This window comes from Macrosteles quadrilineatus, unplaced genomic scaffold (assembly GCF_028750875.1).
Source record: "Macrosteles quadrilineatus isolate MER2022 unplaced genomic scaffold, UCM_ALF_1.0 Scaffold_2__2_contigs__length_208266976, whole genome shotgun sequence".
NCBI classification, from domain to species: Eukaryota; Metazoa; Arthropoda; class Insecta; order Hemiptera; family Cicadellidae; genus Macrosteles; species Macrosteles quadrilineatus.
The window spans coordinates 89219132-89232614 of record NW_026542595.1 but is presented as its reverse complement, the minus strand read 5'-3'; positions in this window follow the sequence as shown (position 1 = coordinate 89232614).

The window sequence follows — 13483 nt, the reverse complement described above, 5'->3', positions numbered from 1 at the left end:
GTTGTCACTATTCACTCATCATCGTTACCCTACCAGACGTGGAAGCAAACGTTGTCGTGTATTAATATATGTGCCGTATTGTTTGTTAATTCATTCTCGCGTTAGAGTCTATTTCAGGAATTAGGTGAGTAAGGTACGCTGTACTTGGGCCCGCCAATCAGAGAGCAGCATTTCATCCCCACCCCTCCCCTAGGCCACGCCCCCAGCCAATCAGAGAGTAGCATTCCCCCTAGGCTACGCCCCCTAGCCAATCAGAGAGCACCCCTCTATTTAGGCCACGCCCCCTAGCCAATCAGAGATCAGCATTCCCTCTAGGCCAATCAGAGAGCAGCATTCCCTCTAGGCCAATCAGAGAGCAGTATTTTTCTTAAGCCGTGCCCTAGAATTTCCACGTGGTCTAACCTCACATGTGTTCTAACCTCACTTTTTATTTTCCCGCCAAATAACATAACCTCACTTCCCCCAGCAAATATTGTAAATGTGATTGGTAAGGATTCAACCAGTGAACCTCTTAGCTCCGATAGCTTGTACATCTAGTTAGGATGCTGAACGTTCTTCGAGCAAACTAGGATCGGTATCAAAGGTTATACGATCAAACTAAACCTTGCTACGCTCCGATCGTTACCCTAACCCCACGCAAATGCGCTCTAAACAACAAAGAGGTTAAGGATAGATAGCCTGCACAGCTAACTAGGATGCTGGATATACTTCAGCAATCTAGGATAGGATGCGGTAAGTTAATCGTTACCTAAACACCCGTATGCACCTCGTTCGCTACCCTAAACCCCCGCAAATGCGCTCGAAACAACAAAAAGGTTAAGGGTATATAGCTTGCATAGCTAACTAGGATGCTGAATATACTTCAGCAATCTAGGATAGGTTACGGTAGGTTAATCGTTACCTAAACGCCCGTATACACCTCGCTCGCTACCCTAACCCCACGCAAATGCGCTCTAAACAACAAAAAGGTTAAGGGTAGATAGCCTGCACAGCTAACTAGGATGCTGAATATTCTTCAAACAATCTAGGATAGGATGCGGTAGGTTAATCGTTACCTAAAACCCCGTATACACCTCGCTCGCTACCCTAACCCCACGCAAATGCGCTCTAAACAACAAAAAGGTTAAGGATAGATAGCCTGCATAGCTAACTAGGATACTGAATTTACTTCAGCAATCTAGGATAGGTTACGGTAGGTTAATCGTTACCTAAACGACCGTATGCACCTCGCTCACTACCCTAACCACACGCAAATGCGCTCTAAACAACAAAAAGGTTAAGGATAGATAGCCTGCACAGCTAACTAGGATGCTGAATATACTTCAGCAATCTAGGATAGGTTACGGTAGGTTAATCGTTACCTAAACGCCCGTATACACCTCGTTCGCTACCCTAAACCCCACGCAAATGCGCTCAAAACAACAAAGAGGTTAAGGATAGATAGCCTGCACAGCTAACTAGGATGCTGAATATACTTCAAGCAATCTAGGATAGGTTACGGTAGGTTAATCGTCACCTAAACGCCCGTATGAACCTCGTTCGCTACCTTAAACCCCCGCAAATGCGCTCTAAACAACAAAAAGGTTAAGGGTAGATAGCCTGCACAGCTAACTAGGATGATGAATATACTTCAGCAATCTAGGATAGGTTACGGTAGGTTAGTCGTTACCTAAACGTCCGTATACACCTCGCTCGCTACCCTAACCCCACACAAATGCGCTCGAAACAACAAAAAGGTTAAGGGTAGATAGCCTGCACAGCTAACTAGGATGCTGAATATACTACAGCAATCCAGGATAGGTTACGGTAGGTTAATTTGGATAACTAAGACCCCCACTATCCTTTAAAGATCCCAATTAATCAACAGGCTAACGCTAGCTATGCGAGTACTAAAACAGCTATCCTTAGCTATTTATAAAACAGCTATTTATATTTATGCAATCGTTAAAGTAAATCAAGTTGGATAGTAATAATAAGTATTATTATTATACGAAATAAAGATGTTATTAACCAATCAGTTATTATTAAATATCGGCTATTCAAATGTGTAGTGAATACAAAAGCAAAATTGAGAAAAATCTAAATGCTATATCGCTAGTCAATGTCGATGATCTAATCACTAGCAACTATAATCAAAATCTAACTATAAACTGTTATTCCGGTAGTAGATTCGGTGTGAACTTCGATAGTTATCGATACCATTACTATCGATAGTTCGGATCAGACCCAAAATAATAACAAAACGTCGAGTAAAACACTGTTGTGCGTGGCAAATAGGTTATGTCGTTAGTAAATCGTAAACCACCTTATAGCTAATTGTGTCTCGTAACTCTCTCTATGTTTTAATTAAATACCATAAATTCGTTAAGCATACAATATAGGGTAGTAGGCTATAGAATGGCGTACACTGCCCAAAGGATGCTGCTTGTACTTCAGCAAAAGGAGGGGTGTTTGGAAGGCAACATTGAGTTTATATGACGTTATATTACACAAGTTTAGGCTATTGTCACCCTCAAATTAAGCACTCCAATAACAACTAGGCTAATGCTTAACCTGTTAAATCACTCCTTAACTGCGATACAAGAGGGTTTAGGTAATCGAGTAGCGTATTCCGCCCAAAGGATGCTGCTTGCACCTCAAACAAAGGAGGGATATTGGAAGGTGACACAGAGGTTATGTAATATAAGATGTGTAGGTAAAGATCCTTTAAAATACTCAATTGGCCTTACTAAACTTTTGCTTTCATCAAAAGATTAGTGTATGCTAACTCGTTTGGATTTTATATAGCTAGTCGGCAAAATTTCTTTAACTTCAAACTAATTATTTCACAATTTAAAATCTAAATTAAATTGCAAAAATACCAATTGATCACTGATCAAAATCGAAAACCTCGTTTATCGTGAACAAATTATCGCAAATCAATTAATCAACATCGATCATGAATATCCAAACGTAAAACAACTAGTTTCCCTGAATCATAAAATGATGTCAAGTAGGCACTATACCTTAGAGAGAGACGTGTTGATCGGGTCACAAAATGGCACAGACTGTCCGGCGGCGCCCGGTCCCAGAGGTTTTGTTGGACGTCTGGGCCGGTCATGTGCAGAAACCAGTTTTGGCAGTCTGACTCGACCTCGGCGGCGGCTAAATCGGTGCTCGCACACTAACTGCTTGAGCCTCGCCTCGCCATGCTTAACCTCAAAATCCTTGGTCGTTCGTACTACCTGGCTGATCCTCAATTTAATACATTGTTGTCTTCCGATTTCAGCCGTGATATGATAAAAAAAGTGAGGTGTAAAAAAATCAACCCTTACATCCTCCACTGACTTCGTGAAAAAAAAGAAACGGAAAAGAAAAAAAAACTTCTTATCTTCTTCTATATCAAAATAAAAATTCTTCTAAACTAAAACACAAATAACTTCAATGTCCTTCGATTAGTAGATCCTACTTTCGGGATCTAAAACATCCACAAACTTCTAAGGAGTAAAGAAATGAAACTTCTTAAAATCAAAACAAAACTGAGCCTTCTCCAATGGTTCACTGCCATTGTGATAGGGGACAAGCCCCAACTTTCGGATATTGATCCTCTTGATCTCGTTCGTCCCGGGTATCTGGATCTTCATAGTTCGTATTTTCCCTCGTCTTCTTGCTGGACGATTGGGTCGATTCTCGTCGGCCTCTGCCCTCGGAGTGTTCGTAGTGAGCACTTCAAGTTTCCTTGGTGATTTCTTCTTCGGCGGGGGTACATGGGTATGCGGGATGACCAATTTCTTCACATTAAACGGAGTAGCAGCAGTCTGGTTTGGTTGATCTTGACTAACCAATCAAACACTGTACGCACAAGAGGGTTCAGGCTCCAGCCCACAAACTGTAGTGTCTTCTATCTCGGCTTGTTTCTCTGACGGCTGTGTAGAATCGTTGACACTTGGAACAGTCCGGCATTCAAACTAAATCGTTCAATACCAAAAAGATAACATTTAAGCTGTACAGTTTCATAAAGAAGCATGTGAGAAATGTTTGTTTGCCATACATTAGTTAATGTTACTGCGAACTTCCTGACTGTGTGGTTTACCTAATTACTGGACTACTACAGTTACTACACTGACACGCTCATTTGGCAATGTAAACCTCGTCTGCTTCCCTTACTAAGTAATTCCTTGTGTGATTCTCGTTGTGCATGATATGACAACGACGATATCTACTTTTCTCTTCTTATACTTATTCCGGATTATGGATACTGCTGTAGTCATTTTCTGTATCTATGTATCACTTACTGGCGGTAAAAACGGTCATCTTAGATATAGCCTATTTAAGTATAATGTAAGGTGTTTTACCTACGACCGTTTTATAAAGTAGCTGTTTCAGTTCAGTTCTTAAAATTAAAAAGTATCTCATAACAGCATTGTTTACTTTCATAACAGCATAGTTTTACTCATAACAACACGGGTAACAGACCAATAAGGTTCAAGGATTGAGAGAGACTTAAGGAAGTTCAAATTAAATAAGTCAATATTACCACCACTCAAAACTATTATTATTAACTATTAATAATTATTATCGATGGTGTTTTTGGCGTTTTATCCGACATCGGTAGTCTATAAATTATTCAAAGCACTCCTTGCGAAAACATTAACGTGTATGTCTCTAATCTTCCTGCTCAGTTATGAGATAAATATAAAATATAATGCGCTCCAGCCTATATAATTGCATTTTTAAGAGTAAATAATGCTTCAGGCAATATTTTCAGAATTAATGTACATTTGTCGTGTTTTTATTAAAGGATACTTTTTGGAGTTACTTAATAAATTTTACTATTTGAGAATAATCTGTTAATATAAAATTGTCCAATAAATTTGTAATTGAATCAAAATAGTACTTGTTTTAAAAAAAAATTTGATAGCAAATATAAATATGTTTCTCTATACATTATAAGTATTTATAAATTATCCAACAGATAATCTTGTGCTACGACAAACAATAATAAAGGTAGTCTTAGTAGAGTTTATTTTTAGTGAACTTATTATAAGAGTTATTGGCAATGTAAGCCTAGAGTACAACAAAACACCACTTGCGAACCATGGGGACCAGAAACACACAGGCAGCATTTCCATATGTGTTATTATTGGCTACAACTACGCCTGTCAATTTGAATATGTTATATAACATTGCATAACGGACGCAAACTAATACAATATTGTATACAATAATAATGCAGAAGCCGTTACAAAACTGTTTTAACAACCCATGATGAATATGTTGAATGTTTAACCACAGCCACATTATAAACAACAGACAAACGAGTTTATGAAAATGGATTTTTAATAGACTAACTTTGGTAACTGTAACCTGATTGACGTAGGTAAATAGTTCTTTCTGGTGTATTTTGTAAAATAAAGCACTTTTATTTTCTCCTCCTATGCATAGTATTGTTTTCGTCACAATTTTCCAGTTTGAGTTTTGAGTGGATATATCCGTTTTGGGTGGTATATCCCTGAACCCGAATAAGTCGTTTTCGAAGTAATGACTACGTGTGTGTGTCTTGGTGTGTGTAAAGGATATTGCACTAATTTTGCTTTGGAAACAAGTTTCGAGACCTATGAAAATGCGCATTTGCGCACGGATCCCCACGTAATTAAAGAGTTCTATGTCAAAAAAATATAGCTACGATATTAAAAGTAACTTAAAAAAGGTTGAGTTAAGTGCAATGGTCCTTGTGATTAGAGAGTTTGCTTTGCTTAGAGAAAGCAGGCAAAACTCAACAGTTTATTTAGGGACTGTAAACACTTAGTTCACGTTGTTTAATTATTTGAAAGTAGCAAAACCTGGCATTATGTAATGATGAAACTCTCCAAACTTAAGACATACTACACAAAAATAAAAACCGAAAAACATTAACCGTGAAACCTATTAAAAAGCTATTAACCTACTCTCATGGTGTAAAAATTTAAACTTGTCTATTAAGTAATATTCTTTTGATCTGTAATGTCCTTCCTTTATTTTTTACGATGGATCGAATGAAAAGGACGAATCTAGAATAACCCAGAAAATAATTGACACCTTAAACTCTCAATTTGACACAACCCAAGTGGAGTTCAAATGGTAATTATACGAAATGAGGATAAATGGATTGATAGCTCTTACTTTAACTTGACAGGTTCAAATGAATGATTCGATATACTTTTTGACTCTTTGCAGTTCACATTTAAGGGTTTTGTTGAATTATTGACTGAATTTTGTCGAAAGTATATGAATTTAATAATGTCTCTCTGTTTATAGCTCTATGTTATTAAAATAATTTGTTGATTTTTTTTTGTGCAGCAAATAGAACCCTATATATTATTTTATGGGCATTTTGCGTATCCATTTAAAGATCTTTGCCTCTAGATGTGCCTTTTGCGGGTTTTGATGATATCCGGTGAAAGCCCTTCGCCTTACAGGCTTTTACAATTTCAGAGTTTGTACTGAATTACGTTTCAAATAATCTGAATTTTTTCCAGTTAATTAATAGACATGATTTAGCCCCTGAGCTGAATTGATGACTATAATATAATAATGCAAATACCTCGTCACAGCTCTAAAGTTTCCGTATATACATTTGTTTACATCAAAACAGATGGTCATGATACATTTCTGTTTACATCTACCAGAAATTGGGGTTATTGTTACAGTTGGTGACGTTTTAGTGAATTCGATTAAAATATTGCAATGTTATTTGTATAAAAAGTAAAGAAGATTATTATAAAAGTTAGATTTTGGGTTTTGATAGGATTTTGTGTTTTCATATTACATGTTTCAGTAATATATGGAAAAACTATTACAAATCGTAAATAATATCAAATATATCACGGATTTTGAAGTCACTAAGTGACGCCGGCTGCTCGTTTTCCTAAAAACTGTAAAAATATTAGTTTGTAATATTAACCAATCAAATATATTTCTGAGGTTAATCCGTCCACAAAATATAGGTGATTTGAGGGAGACTCCCGTCACCAATTCTTTGTCTTAATGTATGTTGCAGCTCATTCCCGTTTGGCCACCTTCACCTTATTTTATAAATGCAGAATCAAGTATAGGGGATAAATTTCCTCCCCTTAAAACTATTTGTCTATGCCTAAAACCACCTTAATTTTTTGAACGGGGTAACATTTGAATGTGTTTGAAGGAGAAAGCAATGCCGTAAAAATATTTCATTAGTATGAAATACTGCATTTTTTTAATCTTCTTATTTTATTTAAAATGTATGACAATTATTAGACGAAACCAATAATATTTTAATGTGGGTTACACAACGAAATACTTTGATATATTAGACGAAAACAATGAACTGTGAGTGGGACGCATCCGACTAATTTATTCGCTCGCTTCAAAGTGATCTTGAGTGACGGCGTTGCGTTAATTACAGCCTAGAGTTAGCTGACATTACAGAGAAAATGGAACAAACGAACGCGACAATGTTGTCTTGTACCAGTCGTTGAAGTGGATTAGTAAAATTGGTTTCTACAAATTGAATCTTACTAATATTATAAATGTGAAATTTTGTGTGTTTGTTTATTTATTTGTTTGTTTGTTTGTTTGAAGTTCAATCACGCACTAACAACTGGACGGATTAGGCTGAAATTTGGCATGATGATAGCTCACATTCCCGATTAACATATAGGCATATTCTGATCTCAAAAATCTTTTCGGGCTCCGCCCCAGTGGCTCTGTAGTTCCCCATATTAACCTTATGCGTATTCATATTTAAAAGGAATTAAAGAATTTAGTCGGCTGTTTCAACTTAAAAAGTTGGTTCTATGATATGCAAAAGCATTAAAAAGTAATAAGATTTACCAACAGGGTGCAGCATTATTATTATTTTTTGCATTTCATTTATGATAACAGCTAATTTGAACTAATCAGCAAAGAAAAACTGTGATACGCAATGAGAACTGTCAAAGTAGGATTGTTCACAGATATGTTTTTAATATCATGAATAATTTGTGATATTTTGTGAATTTTTTATAATTTATATTTCTTAATTGTTTAGGTGAAGTGGTAAAACATTATGGCTATGGTAGATGTGTAACACTTATAGTATACCCTAAATTTAAGGAAGCAAAGTTTATCAAACGGTGTCCTTTCCCATTGCTAACTGAATGTTTGAGTATAACTGCAATAAGCATTTAATACTTATATGCCGGCCCCGTACGAACGACGGGTACTCTGCTAGTTAGTCTTTAAAATTCAAACAATTTTTACATAAAAAAGGGTTTTTGTTAAATTAATAGTTGTCCATGTTTTCAATAATTGCCTCATCAATAAGGTATATAATTAAAAACTAAGCACACAAAAGTAAAGTAATAATAAACTGCATGTTGGTTTCATATTTATTTCACATAATTTCAGCTGAAAAAAGGGAGCGAGTAACAGTTTGAAAATACAAAAAAATAAAGTTTGACATTCTAAAACGCTTTTAATCGGTACGCATAATCTTATGGGAATTTGAAACGATAAACTGTTGTAATATTTAGATAGTGAGGCAGAGTTATTGCACGATGAGTGCGCAATATACAAAGAAACTTGATCTGTGTTTAAACCAGAGTTAACGACAGCAGAGCGAGGGAATTGCTGCAGTAATAATAAACAGAAACGGAAAACAACACGATAGCTTAGGGAATAATTCCGTCCCAATCTCGACGTACAATGTTGCAACGGTAAAAGTTGATCTTTTCACTGTGTAACCTCTGATTATAAATTTCCAAGTTTTAGTTTATGCTCATTTTAGCGGTTGGGTTATTAATATTAGAGTTCGCATCTGAAACGTTACCGCTATTTCAGCTATTGTTTTGTTTTACAATACTTTCAACAGTAATCGTTTAGCTTCAAGCTTTACATTGGTAGAAATATCCCTCTATTTTGTAGGACCAATAATTTTGATCTGTTGGTATTAAACATTTTTTTTTTTTTTTTCAAAAAAGCCACAACCCCCATAGGCCCATATGAGCGTTGCTAAATTAACAGTACAACAGTATATTTCTTACGATTTACTTTTTTCACTTAAAATAAATTAAACTTGTTTGGTTTATTTGTGGTTTAATTGTTCTATCGATAATAAAATAATTTGCACAGTAGTTTCACAAGTAAACTAATTTACTTAGTTAGGTAATATTGCACTCTTTGCGACATATCTAGTGCGGCCTTAGCTAAACACAGTGATGACTGTGATGTATATGCGTTAATGGCTGTAGTACATTACTGTTCTAAAATAAGGATTATGCTATGTTTTATAGAAAATGTTCTTTTCTTGTGCTGTGACAGCTTAAAGTAAGCTACATTTCAACGTTATATGTATAGTCCAAGCAAACTAAGAAAACTTACACAGGGATCATTAAAAAAATTGCAAGAAAACGTTTTATGGTTTTATTTTGTAGTGTAGGGTTTGCAGAATGACATACTAAAAATTGCCAAAAATTGGTGCACGAGAAAACCACTAAAATCACAAATTAAAATGGCGGCTTTTCCCAACATTGGAAAAATTTTGAAAAAAGATAAGTTACTACATGCATATTTTTATGAACATTTTTTGAGAAACTGACTTGGGACCACCACCGATATTTATTGGGTCGTTAGTACTTCATTTTGATATGGAACGCGTTTTTGGCCGCCATCTTGGATCTGCCATATTGGACATGATATATTTTTTAAAATGTAATTATAGTGTTGTGACGCATCATTTCAGACTACAATTTTACACTGATTTCAATGCCGAAATCCGTTTTTAAATATCTTTTTTCGTTTAGAAGATATGTTCAAACGAAAACTCTCCCCCATACATTTATTATGGATGTTTCGTAGTTTGATAATAATAAAAAAATATTTTTCTTTTATCTCCAGTTCTTATTAACGGTTGCAGTTCGTTCTAGCCTTAAACTATTCAGTAATGTAAGGGCTTCCATTTGAGCTCTTGAGCATTAAAATCATACGAGTTAAAGACCAGCTATACGAACCTATTAATTGAACAATATCAATTTTAACATTTTAGAAATATCTTTTTATTAAAAGATTTATAACTCGGGTTGTTAATACGTCACGAATTTGTTTCTGGTCTCAAGTTACTCAGTAAATGTTTGGCTTTGATTTTATTAATCATTAAACAAAATCTGACAATTTTAAAATGAGTCATGGATTTTAATTTAACATTAAAATGTATTTATTTTGAAATGCGTCTTTAGTTAAGGACGTATATCCCCAATTCTAAATCACTCCCAACACTCTTTATAGTCTTAAATATATCCTAACATTATTGACTTTTATTTTAGCTATAGAATACTTATTGGGAGTTATTAGGGTTTGGGATATATGTCCTTAACTAAAGACAAATTTGTAAAAAGAAATAATTTACTGTTAAATTAAGATTCATGACTCATTTAAAAATTTTCAGATTTTAATTAGTGATTAATAAAATTAAAGGAAAAACATTTACAGAGTAATTTAATACCAGAAAGAACTTGGTGACGTATTAAAAACCCGAGTTATAAATCTTTTAATAAAAATATATTTCTAAAAAGTTAAAATTGATATTGTTCTGAGATTTGGAGCTGTTCTTTAACTAGTCTAATTTTAATTCTGAAGAGCTCAAATGGAAGCCCTTACATTACTGAATATTTTAAGACTAGAACGAACTGCAACCGTTAATAAGAACTGGAGATATAAGATAAATAATTTAAAAAAATTATCAAACTACGAAACGTCCATAAGAAATGTATGGGGGAGAGTATTCGTTTTAACATATCTTCTAAACAAAAAAAAATATTTAAAAACTGATTTCGGCATTGAAATCAATGTAAAAATATAGTTTGAAATGATGCGTCACAACACTATCATTACATTAAAAATATATATATCTATGTCCAATATGGCGGATCCAAGATGGCGGCTAAAAACGCGTTCCCTATCAAAATGAAGTACTAACGACCCAATAAATATCGGCGGTGGTCCCAAGTCAGTTTGTCAAAAAATTTTCTAAAAAAATATGTATGTAGTATCTTTTTTAAAATGTTTTCAATGGCATTTTGAAAAAAGATACTACATACATATTTTTTTGAAAATTTTTTGAGAAACTGACTTGGGACCACTGCCGATATTTATTGGGTCGTTAGTACTTCATTTTGATAGGGAACGCGTGAAAAGCCGCCATTTTAAATTGTGATTTTAGTGGTTTTCTCGTGCACCGATTTTTTGGCAACTCTTAGTATGTCGTACTGCAAACCCAACACTACTAAATAAAACCTTAAAACGTTTCCTTGCAATTTTTTTAAGGTCATATCCTATATTTCTCTGACTAGTAATGAAATTATGGATTGTAATTTAAAAGAGGGCTGAAATCCAAAAACTAATAATGTTATCTTTTAAGAGAGGAATTCAAGTACAAATTTTACAAAACAAGTTAAATTTATGAAAGTACAGTAAACACTAAAAAAATTTATACTTATACACTATACGCCTTTAAGCTAGTAATTTCTCCCAATATAATTAGAAAAAAAAAAACTTAAAAACACTGTCGTCCAAAAGCGAATTCATATAGTTTTATCAAGGCTGCCTAACAGTTAACATTGATTTGGAACGTAAATTGATACACTATTTTGAACCTAAGTTTAATTTCGTAACTGAACAAAACTCAGAACAAAAGTTTTATTTTCCAAAATGTTCTGTTAGGCGAAATAAACTGCCAGTTAAATAACACTGATTTGTCCAACCGCCACACCTCTGACGTCCAAACCTGTCCTTTGCCGTTATGTCACTTCAGATGGCATTTTCGACTAAAACATTAATCTTTAATAAAAATGTATTGCATTTTCTATCCAAAACATAAATTCATGTGTATAAGTGCATTGATGATGACTTGATCCCGTCCATTTAATGAAACCTGTTTAAATTAAAGTGCCATCGAAATTCTAATCGTTTCTTTATAGTTATTAATTAATTAACATAGTTAAATATGATCGTGTTATGAAACAACGTTATAAATTATGGTGGGGATCTTTTCGCAAATTAGAAAAACATATGTAACAATTTTTTACCTCGTAATGTCGAATCAATTAGGGCACGTTTAGTAAAGAAGACGTCGAGGGTGGTTTCTCAATATGATACATTTTTGTACATAAAAAATCTCTATTGATTTACATTAACAGTGTTGAGACAACAACATTGACAATTTAAATAATAGGCATTCTTTTTCTAGGATGCTAGGCACGAGCCTGGAATCAATTTTCACATTACTTCAGGGTATACCTAGGATTACGTGCCGGAAGCGACCGTGCCAGAAGCGACCCAGCAAAAATCGTGCCAGAAGCGACCCTGGTAGTAGTGTGAGTGACACTAGCGACCCATTGTTTGATAAAGGATTTTACAATGTTTTGTTCAAATCGGTGTTAATGGCTTATAAACAAATCCTATTCTTGTTATAGTAATATGTACCACCTGAAAGAGCCCAATATTCGCATAAGAGCTGTTTTAGCATCTCTAGTTCCCAGCTGCTAGCATAGACTCAAGTTATGTGTGGTAACTAAATCAAAATTTTTTTCTTAAATTTTTATCATTTTATAAGAGCCAATATAATCAATTAATCAATTAACTTATCTTTTCTTTATTTTTCAATGTATTACCTAAATATGTAAATACTAGCAGAGTACCCGTCCTTCGTACGGGGTTGGCAAATAAGTATAAAATGCTTATTGCAGTTATACCCAATCTTTGCGTTTGCGATGTGAGAAAACACGGTTTGAGAAAATTTGCTTCCTCAAATTTACGGTATGCGATAGTATTACACATCTACCATAGCTATAATGTTCTACTACTTCACCTACGCAATAGAGAAAGATAGATTATTAAAAATTCGTAAAATATCATAAATTATTCATGAAATTAAAAACATAAACATAACTGTAAACAATCCTACTTTGACAGTTCTCATTGTGTAACACAGTTTTTTGTTGCTGCTTAGTTCAAATTAGCTGTTTTCATAAATAATGTAAAAAAATAATAGTGCTGCACCCTGTTGGTAAGTCTTATAAATTTTTAATGCTTTTGCGTATCATAGAACCAACTCTTTTAGTTGAAACAGCTGGCTAAATTCTTTAATTCCCTTTAAATATGAATACTCATAAGGTTAACATGGGGAACTGCAGAGCCACTGGGGCGGAGCCCAAAAGGATTTTTGAGATAAGAATATGCCTATATGTTAATCGGGAATTTGAGCTATCATCATGCCTTATATTAATATTTTTGAGTTAGTATAGACGTCTTCGTCATTTTTCATGATAGCAGGTCAACAACATCAGGGGTTGTAAGCTGCCGTACTATGAATGAATGAATGAATGAATGAAAGAAGTGCTTTATTGAACAAAAGATTTTCCTTACAAACCTAGGCTCCTCGCAGGAAGCCACAATGAATTACACTAAAACCGTAATGGTTCATAGAACCGTCTACCGGGTTGGCATACAC